This window comes from Hydractinia symbiolongicarpus, chromosome 7 (genome assembly GCF_029227915.1).
Source record: "Hydractinia symbiolongicarpus strain clone_291-10 chromosome 7, HSymV2.1, whole genome shotgun sequence".
NCBI classification, from domain to species: Eukaryota; Metazoa; Cnidaria; class Hydrozoa; order Anthoathecata; family Hydractiniidae; genus Hydractinia; species Hydractinia symbiolongicarpus.
In genome coordinates, this window is record NC_079881.1 from 143,075 (window position 1) to 156,670 (window position 13,596).

Here is a 13,596-nt window from a genome sequence, read left to right on the forward strand (position 1 = left end):
TGGAAATGAGTTTACTCCCTGGGTACTTTCTTTGTATACTTTTGACTATACGGGCCGAGTCGGGGATTTACGGGAAGTCGCGGGTTTTCGTTTGCCGGCGATTAAACTTCTTTTATTCAGCGTCTCATCAAAAATGAAAACATTTTTAAAAACTACAAGTCTCATGTGCTTTAGTGGTGAAAAAATGATTTAAAAAATCGTTCGGGAAATGAGTTTACTCCCTGGGTACTTCCTTTGTATACTTTTGGCTATACGGGCCGAGTCCTGTGTTTACGGAAAATGGCGGGTTTTCGTTTGCCGGCGATTAAACTCCTTTTATTCAGCGTCTGATCAAAAATGAAAACATTTTTGATAACTACAAGTCTCATGCGTTTTAGTGGTGAAGAGATAATTTAAAAAATCGTTTTGGAAATGAGTTTACTCACAGGGTACTTTCTTTGTATACATTCGACTACACGGGCCAAGCCCGGGATTTACGGGAAATCGCGGAATTTCGTTTGCCGGCGATTAAACCACTTTCACTAAGCATCTCATCAAAAATGAAAACATTTCTGAAAACTACAAGTCTCATGCGTTTTAGTGGTGAAAAAATAATTTAAAAAATCGTTCGGGAAATGAGTTTACTCCCTGGGTACCTTCTTTTTATACTTTTGACTATACGGGCCGAATCCGTGATTTACGGGAAATCGCGGGTTTTCGTTTGCCGGCGATTAAACCTCTTTTATTCAGCGTCTCATCAAAAATGAAAACATTTTTGATAACTACAAGTCTCATGCGTTTTAGTGGTGAAGAGATAATTTAAAAAATCGTTTTGGAAATGAGTTTACTCACAGGGTACTTTCTTTGTATACATTCGACTACACGGGCCAAGCCCGGGATGTACGGGAAAGCGCGAGTTTTCGTTTGCCGGCGATTAAACCACTTTCATTAAGCGTCTCATCAAAAATGAAAACATTTCTGAAAACTACAAGTCTCTTGCGTTTTAGTGGTGAAATAATAATTTAAAAAATCGTTCGGGAAATGACTTTACTCCCTGGGTACTTTCGTTGTATACCTTTGACTATACGGGCCGAGTCCGGGGTTTACGGGAAATGGCGGGTTTTCGTTTGCCGGCAATTAAACTTCTTTTATTCAGCGTCTCACCAAAAATGAAAACATTTTTGAAAACTACAAGTGTCATGCGTTTTAGTGAAGAAAAAATAATTTAAAAAATCTTTCGGGAAATGAGTTTACTCCCTGGTTACCTTCTTTGTATACTTTTGACTATACGGGCCGAGTCCGGGATTTACGGGAAATCGCGGGTTTTCGTTTGCCGGCGATTAAACTTCTTGTATTCAGCGTCTCATCAGAAATGAAAACATTTTTGAAAACTACAAGTCTCATGCGTTTTAGTGGTGAAAAGATAATTTAAAAAATCGTTTTGGAAATGAGTTTACTCACAGGGTACTTTCTTTGTATACATTCGACTATACAAGCCAAGCCCGGGATTTACGGGAAATCGCGGGTTTTCGTTTGCCGGCGATTAAACTTCTTTTATTCAGCGTCTCATCAAAAATTAAAACATTTTTAAAAACTACAAGTCTCGTGAGCTTTAGTGGTGAAATAATAATTTAAATAATCGTTCGGGAAATGAGTTTACTCCCTGGGTACTTTCTTTGTATACTTTTGACTATACGGGCCGAGTCCGGGGTTTACGGGAAATGGCGGGTTTTCGTTTGCCGGCGATTAAACTTCTTTTATTCAGCGTCTCATCAGAAATGAAAACATTTTTGAAAACTACAAGTCTCATGCGTTTTAGTGGTGAAAAAATAATTTAAAAAATCGTTTTGAAAATGAGTTTACTCCCTGGGTACTTTCTTTGTATACTTTTGACTATACAGGCCGAGTCCTGTGTTTACGGAAAATGGCGGGTTTTCGTTTGCCGGCGATTAAACTCCTTTTATTCAGCGTCTGATCAAAAATGAAAACATTTTTGATAACTACAAGTCTCATGCGTTTTAGTGGTGAAGAGAAAATTTAAAAAATCGTTTTGGAAATGAGTTTACTCACAGGGTACTTTCTTTGTATACATTCGACTACACGGGCCAAGCCCGGGATTTACGGGAAATCGCGGAATTTCGTTTGCCGGCGATTAAACCACTTTCACTAAGCATCTCATCAAAAATGAAAACATTTCTGAAAACTACAAGTCTCATGCGTTTTAGTGGTGAAAAAATAATTTAAAAAATCGTTCGGGAAATGAGTTTACTCCCTGGGTACCTTCTTTTTATACTTTTGACTATACGGGCCGAATCCGGGATTTACGGGAAATCGCGGGTTTTCGTTTGCCGGCGATTAAACCTCTTTTATTCAGCGTCTCATCAAAAATGAAAACATTTTTGATAACTACAAGTCTCATGCGTTTTAGTGGTGAAGAGATAATTTAAAAAATCGTTTTGGAAATGAGTTTACTCACAGGGTACTTTCTTTGTATACATTCGACTACACGGGCCAAGCCCGGGATGTACGGGAAAGCGCGAGTTTTCGTTTGCCGGCGATTAAACCACTTTCATTAAGCGTCTCATCAAAAATGAAAACATTTCTGAAAACTACAAGTCTCTTGCGTTTTAGTGGTGAAATAATAATTTAAAAAATCGTTCGGGAAATGAGTTTACTCCCTGGGTACTTTCTTTGTATACTTTTGAATATATGGGCCGAGTCGGAGATTTACGGGAAGTCGCGGGTTTTCGTTTGCCGGCGATTAAACTTCTTTTATTCAGCGTCTCATCAAAAATGAAAACATTTTTAAAAACTACAAGTCTCATGGGTTTTTAGTGGTTGAATAATAATTTAAAAAATCGTTCGGGAAATGAGTTTACTCACAGGGTACTTTCTTTGTATACATTCGACTATACAAGCCAAGCCCGGGAGTTACGGGAAATCGCGGGTTTTCGTTTGCCGGCGATTAAACCACTTTCATTAAGCGTCTAATCAAAAATGAAAACATTTATGAAAACTACAAGTGTCATGCGTTTTAGTGAAGAAAAAATAATTTAAAAAATCTTTCGGGAAATGAGTTTACTCCCTGGTTACCTTCTTTGTATACTTTTGACTATACGGGCCGAGTCCGGGATTTACGGGAAATCGCGGGTTTTCGTTTGCCGGCGATTAAACTTCTTTTATTCAGCGTCTCATCAGAAATGAAAACATTTTTGAAAACTACAAGTCTCATGCGTTTTAGTGGTGAGAAGATAATTTAAAAAATCGTTTTGGAAATGAGTTTACTCACAGGGTACTTTCTTTGTATACATTCGACTATACAAGCCAAGCCCGGGATTTACGGGAAATCGCGGGTTTTCGTTTGCCGGCGATTAAACTTCTTTTAGTCAGCGTCTCATCAAAAATGAAAACATTTTTAAAAACTACAAGTCTCGTGGGCTTTAGTGGTGAAATAATAATTTAAATAATCGTTCGGGAAATGAGTTTACTCCCTGGCTACTTTCTTTGTGTACTTTTGACTATACGGGCCGAGTCCGGGATTTACGGGAAATCGCGGGTTTTCGTTTGCCGGCGATTAAACTTCTTTTATTCAGCGTCTCATCAGAAATGAAAACATTTTTGAAAACTACAAGTCTCATGCGTTTTAGTAGTGAAAAGATAATTTAAAAAATCGTTTTGGAAATGAGTTTACTCACAGTGTACTTTCTTTGTATACATTCGACTATACAAGCCAAGCCCGGGATTAACGGGAAATCGCGGGTTTTCGTTTGCCGGCGATTAAACTTCTTTTGTTCAGCGTCTCATCAAAAATGAAAACATTTTTAAAAACTACAAGTCTCGTGGGCTTTAGTGGTGAAATAATAATTTAAATAATCGTTCGGGAAATGAGTTTACTCCCTGGGTACTTTCTTTGTATACTTTTGACTATACGGGCCGAGTCCGGGGTTTACGGGAAATGGCGGGTTTTCGTTTGCCGGCGATTAAACTTCTTTTATTCACTGTCTCATCAGAAATGAAAATATTTTTGAAAACTACAAGTCTCATGCGTTTTAGTGGTGAAAAAATAATTTAAAAAATCGTTTTGAAAATGAGTTTACTCCCTGGGTACTTTCTTTGTATACTTTTGACTATACGGGCCGAGACGGGGATTTACGGGAAGTCGCGGGTTTTCGTTTGCCGGCGATTAAACTTCTTTTATTCAGCGTCTCATCAAAAATGAAAACATTTTTAAAAACTACAAGTCTCATGTGCTTTAGTGGTGAAATAATAATTTAAATAATCGTTCGGGAAATGAGTTTACTCCCTGGGTACTTTCTTTGTATACTTTTGACTATACGGGCCGAGTCCGGGGTTTACGGGAAATGGCGGGTTTTCGTTTGCCGGCGATTAAACTTCTTTTATTCAGCGTCTCTTCAGAAATGAAAACATTTTTGAAAACTACAAGTCTCATGCGTTTTGGTGGTGAAAAAATAATTTAAAAAATCGTTTTGGAAATGAGTTTACTCCCTGGGTACTTTCTTTGTATACTTTTGACTATACGGGCCGAGTCGGGGATTTACGGGAAGTCGCGGGTTTTCGTTTGCCGGCGATTAAACTTCTTTTATTCAGCGTCTCATCAAAAATGAAAACATTTTTAAAAACTACAAGTCTCATGTGCTTTAGTGGTGAAAAAATAATTTAAAAAATCGTTCGGGAAATGAGTTTACTCCCTGGGTACTTCCTTTGTATACTTTTGGCTATACGGGCCGAGTCCGGGGTTTAGGGAAAATGGCGGGTTTTCGTTTGCCGGTGATTAAACTCCTTTTATTCAGCGTCTGATCAAAAATGAAAACATTTTTGATAACTACAAGTCTCATGCGTTTTAGTGGTGAAAAGATAATTTAAAAAATCGTTTTGGAAATGAGTTTACTCACAGGGTACTTTCTTTGTATACATTCGACTACACGGGCCAAGCCCGGGATTTACGGGAAATCGCGGAATTTCGTTTGCCGGCGATTAAACCACTTTCACTAAGCATCTCATCAAAAATGAAAACATTTCTGAAAACTACAAGTCTCATGCGTTTTAGTGGTGAAAAAATAATTTATAAAATCGTTCGGGAAATGAGTTTACTCCCTGGGTACCTTCTTTTTATACTTTTGACTATACGGGCCGAATCCGGGATTTACGGGAAATCGCGGGTTTTCGTTTGCCGGCGATTAAACTTCTTTTATTCAGCGTCTCATCAAAAATGAAAACATTTTTGAATACTACAAGTCTCATGGGCTTTAGTGGTGAAATAATAATTTAAAAACTCGTTCGGGAAATGAGTTTACTCCCTGGGTACTTTCTTTGTATACTTTTGAATATACGGGCCGAGTCGGAGATTTACGGGAAGTCGCGGGTTTTCGTTTGCCGGCGATTAAACTTCTTTTATTCAGCGTCTCATCAAAAATGAAAACATTTTTAAAAACTGCAAGTCTCATGGGTTTTTAGTGGTTAAATAATAATTTAAAAAATCGTTCGGGAAATGAGTTTACTCACAGGGTACTTTCTTTGTATACATTCGACTATACAAGCCAAGCCCGGGATTTACGGAAAATCGCGGGTTTTCGTTTGCCGGCCATTAAACCCCTTTCATTAAGCGTCTCATCAAAAATGAAAACATTTCTGAAAACTACAAGTGTCATGCGTTTTAGTGAAGAAAAAATAATTTAAAAAATCTTTCGGGAAATGAGTTTACTCCCTGGTTACCTTCTTTGTATACTTTTGACTATAAGGGCCGAGTCCGGGATTTACGGGAAATCGCGGGTTTTCGTTTGCCGGCGATTAAACTTCTTTTATTCAGCGTCTCATCAGAAATGAAAACATTTTTGAAAACTACAAGTCTCATGCGTTTTAGTGGTGAAAAGATAATTTAAAAAATCGTTTTGGAAATGAGTGTACTCACAGGGTACTTTCTTTGTAGACTTTTGACTATACGGACCGAGTCCGGGGTTTACGGGAAATGGCGGGTTTTCGTTTGCCGGCGATTAAACTTCTTTTATTCAGCGTCTCATCAGAAATGAAAACATTTTTGAAAACTACAAGTCTCATGCGTTTTAGTGGTGCAAAATTAATTTAAAAAATCGTTTTGAAAATGAGTTTACTCCCTGGGTACTTTCTTTGTATACTTTTGACTATACGGGACGAGTCGGGGATTTACGGGAAGTCGCGGGTTTTCGTTTGCCGGAGATTAAACTTCTTTTATTCAGCGTCTCATCAAAAATGAAAACATTTTTAAAAACTACAAGTCTCATGCGTTTTAGTGGTGAAAAAATTATTTAAAAAATCGTTCGGGAAATGACTTTACTCCCTGGGTACTTTCGTTGTATACCTTTGACTATACGGGCCGAGTCCGGGGTTTACGGGAAATGGCGGGTTTTCGTTTGCCGGCGATTAAACTTCTTTTATTCAGCGTCTCATCAAATGTGAAAACATTTTTGAAAACTACAAGTCTCATGCGTTTTAGTGGTGAAAAGATAATTTAAAAAATCGTTTTGAAAATGACTTTACTCACAGGGTACTTTCTTTGTATACATTCGACTATACAAGCCAAGCCCGGGATTTACGGAAAATCGCGGGTTTTCGTTTGCCGGCCATTAAACCACTTTCATTAAGCGTCTCATCAAAAATGAAAACATTTCTAAAAACTACAAGTGTCATGCGTTTTAGTGAAGAAAAAATAATTTAAAAAATCTTTCGGGAAATGAGTTTACTCCCTGGTTACCTTCTTTGTATACTTTTGACTATAAGGGCCGAGTCCGGGATTTACGGGAAATGGCGGGTTTTCGTTTGCCGGCGATTAAACTTCTTTTATTCAGCGTCTCATCAGAAATGAAAACGTTTTTGAAAACTACAAGTCTCATGCGTTTTAGTGGTGAAAAGATAATTTAAAAAATCGTTTTGGAAATGAGTTTACTCACAGGGTACTTTCTTTGTATACTTTTGACTATACGGGCCGAGTCCGGGGTTTACGGGAAATGGCGGGTTTTCGTTTGCCGGCGATTAAACTTCTTTTATTCAGCGTCTCATCAGAAATGAAAACATTTTTGAAAACTACAAGTCTCATGCGTTTTAGTGGTGCAAAATTAATTTAAAAAATCGTTTTGAAAATGAGTTTACTCCCTGGGTACTTTCTTTGTATACTTTTGACTATACGGGCCGAGTCGGGGATTTACGGGAAGTCGCGGGTTTTCGTTTGCCGGAGATTAAACTTCTTTTATTCAGCGTCTCATCAAAAATGAAAACATTTTTAAAAACTACAAGTCTCATGCGTTTTAGTGGTGAAAAAATTATTTAAAAAATCGTTCGGGAAATGACTTTACTCCCTGGGTACTTTCGTTGTATACCTTTGACTATACGGGCCGAGTCCGGGGTTTACGGGAAATGGCGGGTTTTCGTTTGCCGGCGATTAAACTTCTTTTATTCAGCGTCTCATCAAAAATGAAAACATTTTTGAAAACTACAAGTCTCATGCGTTTTAGTGGTGAAAATATAATTTAAAAAATCGTTTTGAAAATGACTTTACTCACAGGGTACTTTCTTTGTATACATTCGACTATACAAGCCAAGCCCGGGATTTACGGAAAATCGCGGGTTTTCGTTTGCCGGCCATTAAACCACTTTCATTAAGCGTCTCATCAAAAATGAAAACATTTCTAAAAACTACAAGTGTCATGCGTTTTAGTGAAGAAAAAATAATTTAAAAAATCTTTCGGGAAATGAGTTTACTCCCTGGTTACCTTCTTTGTATACTTTTGACTATAAGGGCCGAGTCCGGGATTTACGGGAAATGGCGGGTTTTTGTTTGCCGGCGATTAAACTTCTTTTATTCAGCGTCTCATCAGAAATGAAAACGTTTTTGAAAACTACAAGTCTCATGCGTTTTAGTGGTGAAAAGATAATTTAAAAAATCGTTTTGGAAATGAGTTTACTCACAGGGTACTTTCTTTGTATACTTTTGACTATACGGGCCGAGTCCGGGGTTTACGGGAAATGGCGGGTTTTCGTTTGCCGGCGATTAAACTTCTTTTATTCAGCGTCTCATCAGAAATGAAAACATTTTTGAAAACTACAAGTCTCATGCGTTTTAGTGGTGCAAAATTAATTTAAAAAATCGTTTTGAAAATGAGTTTACTCCCTGGGTACTTTCTTTGTATACTTTTGACTATACGGGCCGAGTCGGGGATTTACGGGAAGTCGCGGGTTTTCGTTTGCCGGCGATTAAACTTCTTTTATTCAGCGTCTCATCAAAAATGAAAACATTTTTAAAAACTACAAGTCTCATGTGCTTTAGTGGTGAAAAAATAATTTAAAAAATCGTTCGGGAAATGAGTTTACTCCCTGGGTACTTCCTTTGTATACTTTTGGCTATACGGGCCGAGTCCGGGGTTTACGGAAAATGGCGGGTTTTCGTTTGCCGGCGATTAAACTCCTTTTATTCAGCGTCTCATCAAAAATGAAAACATTTTTGAAAACTACAAGTCTCATGCGTTTTAGTGGTGAAAAGATAATTTAAAAAATCGTTTTGGAAATGAGTTTACTCACAGGGTACTTTCTTTGTATACATTCGACTACACGGGCCAAGCCCGAGATTTACGGAAAATCGCGGAATTTCGTTTGCCGGCGATTAAACTTCTTTTATTCAGCGTCTCATCAAAAATGAAAACATTTTTGAAAACTACAAGTCTCATGCGTTTTAGTGGTGAAAAGATAATTTAAAAAATCGTTTTGAAAATGAGTTTACTCACAGGGTACTTTCTTTGTATACATTCGACTATACAAGCCAAGCCCGGGATTTACGGAAAATCGCGGGTTTTCGTTTGCCGGCCATTAAACCACTTTCATTAAGCGTCTCATCAAAAATGAAAACATTTCTGAAAACTACAAGTGTCATGCGTTTTAGTGAAGAAAAAATAATTTAAAAAATCTTTCGGGAAATGAGTTTACTCCCTGGTTACCTTCTTTGTATACTTTTGACTATAAGGGCCGAGTCCGGGATGTACGGGAAATCGCGGGTTTTCGTTTGCCGGCGATTAAACTTCTTTTATTCAGCGTCTCATCAGAAATAAAAACATTTTTAAAAACTACAAGTCTCATGCGTTTTAGTGGTGAAAAGATAATTTAAAAAATCGTTTTGGAAATGAGTTTACTCACAGGGTACTTTCTTTGTATACTTTTGACTATACGGGCCGAGTCCGGGGTTTACGGGAAATGGCGGGTTTTCGTTTGCCGGCGATTAAACTTCTTTTATTCAGCGTCTCATCAGAAATGAAAACATTTTTGAAAACTACAAGTCTCATGCGTTTTAGTGGTGCAAAATTAATTTAAAAAATCGTTTTGAAAATGAGTTTACTCCCTGGATACTTTCTTTGTATACTTTTGACTATACGGGCCGACTCGGGGATTTACGGGAAGTCGCGGGTTTTCGTTTGCCGGCGATTAAACTTCTTTTATTCAGCGTCTCATCAAAAATGAAAACATTTTTAAAAACTACAAGTCTCATGTGCTTTAGTGGTGAAAAAATAATTTAAAAAATCGTTCGGGAAATGAGTTTACTCCCTGGGTACTTCCTTTGTATACTTTTGGCTATACGGGCCGAGTCCGGGATTTACGGGAAATCGCGGGTTTTCGTTTGCCGGCGATTAAACTTCTTTTATTCAGCGTCTCATCAGAAATGAAAACATTTTTGAAAACTACAAGTCTCATGCGTTTTAGTGGTGAGAAGATAATTTAAAAAATCGTTTTGGAAATGAGTTTACTCACAGGGTACTTTCTTTGTATACATTCGACTATACAAGCCAAGCCCGGGATTTACGGGAAATCGCGGGTTTTCGTTTGCCGGCGATTAAACTTCTTTTAGTCAGCGTCTCATCAAAAATGAAAACATTTTTAAAAACTACAAGTCTCGTGGGCTTTAGTGGTGAAATAATAATTTAAATAATCGTTCGGGAAATGAGTTTACTCCCTGGCTACTTTCTTTGTGTACTTTTGACTATACGGGCCGAGTCCGGGATTTACGGGAAATCGCGGGTTTTCGTTTGCCGGCGATTAAACTTCTTTTATTCAGCGTCTCATCAAAAATGAAAACATTTTTAAAAACTACAAGTCTCATGTGCTTTAGTGGTGAAATAATAATTTAAATAATCGTTCGGGAAATGAGTTTACTCCCTGGGTACTTTCTTTGTATACTTTTGACTATACGGGCCGAGTCCGGGGTTTACGGGAAATGGCGGGTTTTCGTTTGCCGGCGATTAAACTTCTTTTATTCAGCGTCTCTTCAGAAATGAAAACATTTTTGAAAACTACAAGTCTCATGCGTTTTGGTGGTGAAAAAATAATTTAAAAAATCGTTTTGGAAATGAGTTTACTCCCTGGGTACTTTCTTTGTATACTTTTGACTATACGGGCCGAGTCGGGGATTTACGGGAAGTCGCGGGTTTTCGTTTGCCGGCGATTAAACTTCTTTTATTCAGCGTCTCATCAAAAATGAAAACATTTTTAAAAACTACAAGTCTCATGTGCTTTAGTGGTGAAAAAATAATTTAAAAAATCGTTCGGGAAATGAGTTTACTCCCTGGGTACTTCCTTTGTATACTTTTGGCTATACGGGCCGAGTCCGGGGTTTAGGGAAAATGGCGGGTTTTCGTTTGCCGGTGATTAAACTCCTTTTATTCAGCGTCTGATCAAAAATGAAAACATTTTTGATAACTACAAGTCTCATGCGTTTTAGTGGTGAAAAGATAATTTAAAAAATCGTTTTGGAAATGAGTTTACTCACAGGGTACTTTCTTTGTATACATTCGACTACACGGGCCAAGCCCGGGATTTACGGGAAATCGCGGAATTTCGTTTGCCGGCGATTAAACCACTTTCACTAAGCATCTCATCAAAAATGAAAACATTTCTGAAAACTACAAGTCTCATGCGTTTTAGTGGTGAAAAAATAATTTATAAAATCGTTCGGGAAATGAGTTTACTCCCTGGGTACCTTCTTTTTATACTTTTGACTATACGGGCCGAATCCGGGATTTACGGGAAATCGCGGGTTTTCGTTTGCCGGCGATTAAACTTCTTTTATTCAGCGTCTCATCAAAAATGAAAACATTTTTGAATACTACAAGTGTCATGGGCTTTAGTGGTGAAATAATAATTTAAAAACTCGTTCGGGAAATGAGTTTACTCCCTGGGTACTTTCTTTGTATACTTTTGAATATACGGGCCGAGTCGGAGATTTACGGGAAGTCGCGGGTTTTCGTTTGCCGGCGATTAAACTTCTTTTATTCAGCGTCTCATCAAAAATGAAAACATTTTTAAAAACTACAAGTCTCATGGGTTTTTAGTGGTTAAATAATAATTTAAAAAATCGTTCGGGAAATGAGTTTACTCACAGGGTACTTTCTTTGTATACATTCGACTATACAAGCCAAGCCCGGGATTTACGGAAAATCGCGGGTTTTCGTTTGCCGGCCATTAAACCCCTTTCATTAAGCGTCTCATCAAAAATGAAAACATTTCTGAAAACTACAAGTGTCATGCGTTTTAGTGATGAAAAAATAATTTAAAAAATCTTTCGGGAAATGAGTTTACTCCCTGGTTACCTTCTTTGTATACTTTTGACTATAAGGGCCGAGTCCGGGATTTACGGGAAATCGCGGGTTTTCGTTTGCCGGCGATTAAACTTCTTTTATTCAGCGTCTCATCAGAAATGAAAACATTTTTGAAAACTACAAGTCTCATGCGTTTTAGTGGTGAAAAGATAATTTAAAAAATCGTTTTGGAAATGAGTGTACTCACAGGGTACTTTCTTTGTAGACTTTTGACTATACGGACCGAGTCCGGGGTTTACGGGAAATGGCGGGTTTTCGTTTGCCGGCGATTAAACTTCTTTTATTCAGCGTCTCATCAGAAATGAAAACATTTTTGAAAACTACAAGTCTCATGCGTTTTAGTGGTGCAAAATTAATTTAAAAAATCGTTTTGAAAATGAGTTTACTCCCTGGGTACTTTCTTTGTATACTTTTGACTATACGGGACGAGTCGGGGATTTACGGGAAGTCGCGGGTTTTCGTTTGCCGGAGATTAAACTTCTTTTATTCAGCGTCTCATCAAAAATGAAAACATTTTTAAAAACTACAAGTCTCATGCGTTTTAGTGGTGAAAAAATTATTTAAAAAATCGTTCGGGAAATGACTTTACTCCCTGGGTACTTTCGTTGTATACCTTTGACTATACGGGCCGAGTCCGGGGTTTACGGGAAATGGCGGGTTTTCGTTTGCCGGCGATTAAACTTCTTTTATTCAGCGTCTCATCAAATGTGAAAACATTTTTGAAAACTACAAGTCTCATGCGTTTTAGTGGTGAAAAGATAATTTAAAAAATCGTTTTGAAAATGACTTTACTCACAGGGTACTTTCTTTGTATACATTCGACTATACAAGCCAAGCCCGGGATTTACGGAAAATCGCGGGTTTTCGTTTGCCGGCCATTAAACCACTTTCATTAAGCGTCTCATCAAAAATGAAAACATTTCTAAAAACTACAAGTGTCATGCGTTTTAGTGAAGAAAAAATAATTTAAAAAATCTTTCGGGAAATGAGTTTACTCCCTGGTTACCTTCTTTGTATACTTTTGACTATAAGGGCCGAGTCCGGGATTTACGGGAAATGGCGGGTTTTCGTTTGCCGGCGATTAAACTTCTTTTATTCAGCGTCTCATCAGAAATGAAAACGTTTTTGAAAACTACAAGTCTCATGCGTTTTAGTGGTGAAAAGATAATTTAAAAAATCGTTTTGGAAATGAGTTTACTCACAGGGTACTTTCTTTGTATACTTTTGACTATACGGGCCGAGTCCGGAGTTTACGGGAAATGGCGGGTTTTCGTTTGCCGGCGATTAAACTTCTTTTATTCAGCGTCTCATCAGAAATGAAAACATTTTTGAAAACTACAAGTCTCATGCGTTTTAGTGGTGCAAAATTAATTTAAAAAATCGTTTTGAAAATGAGTTTACTCCCTGGGTACTTTCTTTGTATACTTTTGACTATACGGGCCGAGTCGGGGATTTACGGGAAGTCGCGGGTTTTCGTTTGCCGGAGATTAAACTTCTTTTATTCAGCGTCTCATCAAAAATGAAAACATTTTTAAAAACTACAAGTCTCATGCGTTTTAGTGGTGAAAAAATTATTTAAAAAATCGTTCGGGAAATGACTTTACTCCCTGGGTACTTTCGTTGTATACCTTTGACTATACGGGCCGAGTCCGGGGTTTACGGGAAATGGCGGGTTTTCGTTTGCCGGCGATTAAACTTCTTTTATTCAGCGTCTCATCAAAAATGAAAACATTTTTGAAAACTACAAGTCTCATGCGTTTTAGTGGTGAAAATATAATTTAAAAAATCGTTTTGAAAATGACTTTACTCACAGGGTACTTTCTTTGTATACATTCGACTATACAAGCCAAGCCCGAGATTTACGGAAAATCGCGGGTTTTCGTTTGCCGGCCATTAAACCACTTTCATTAAGCGTCTCATCAAAAATGAAAACATTTCTAAAAACTACAAGTGTCATGCGTTTTAGTGAAGAAAAAATAATTTAAAA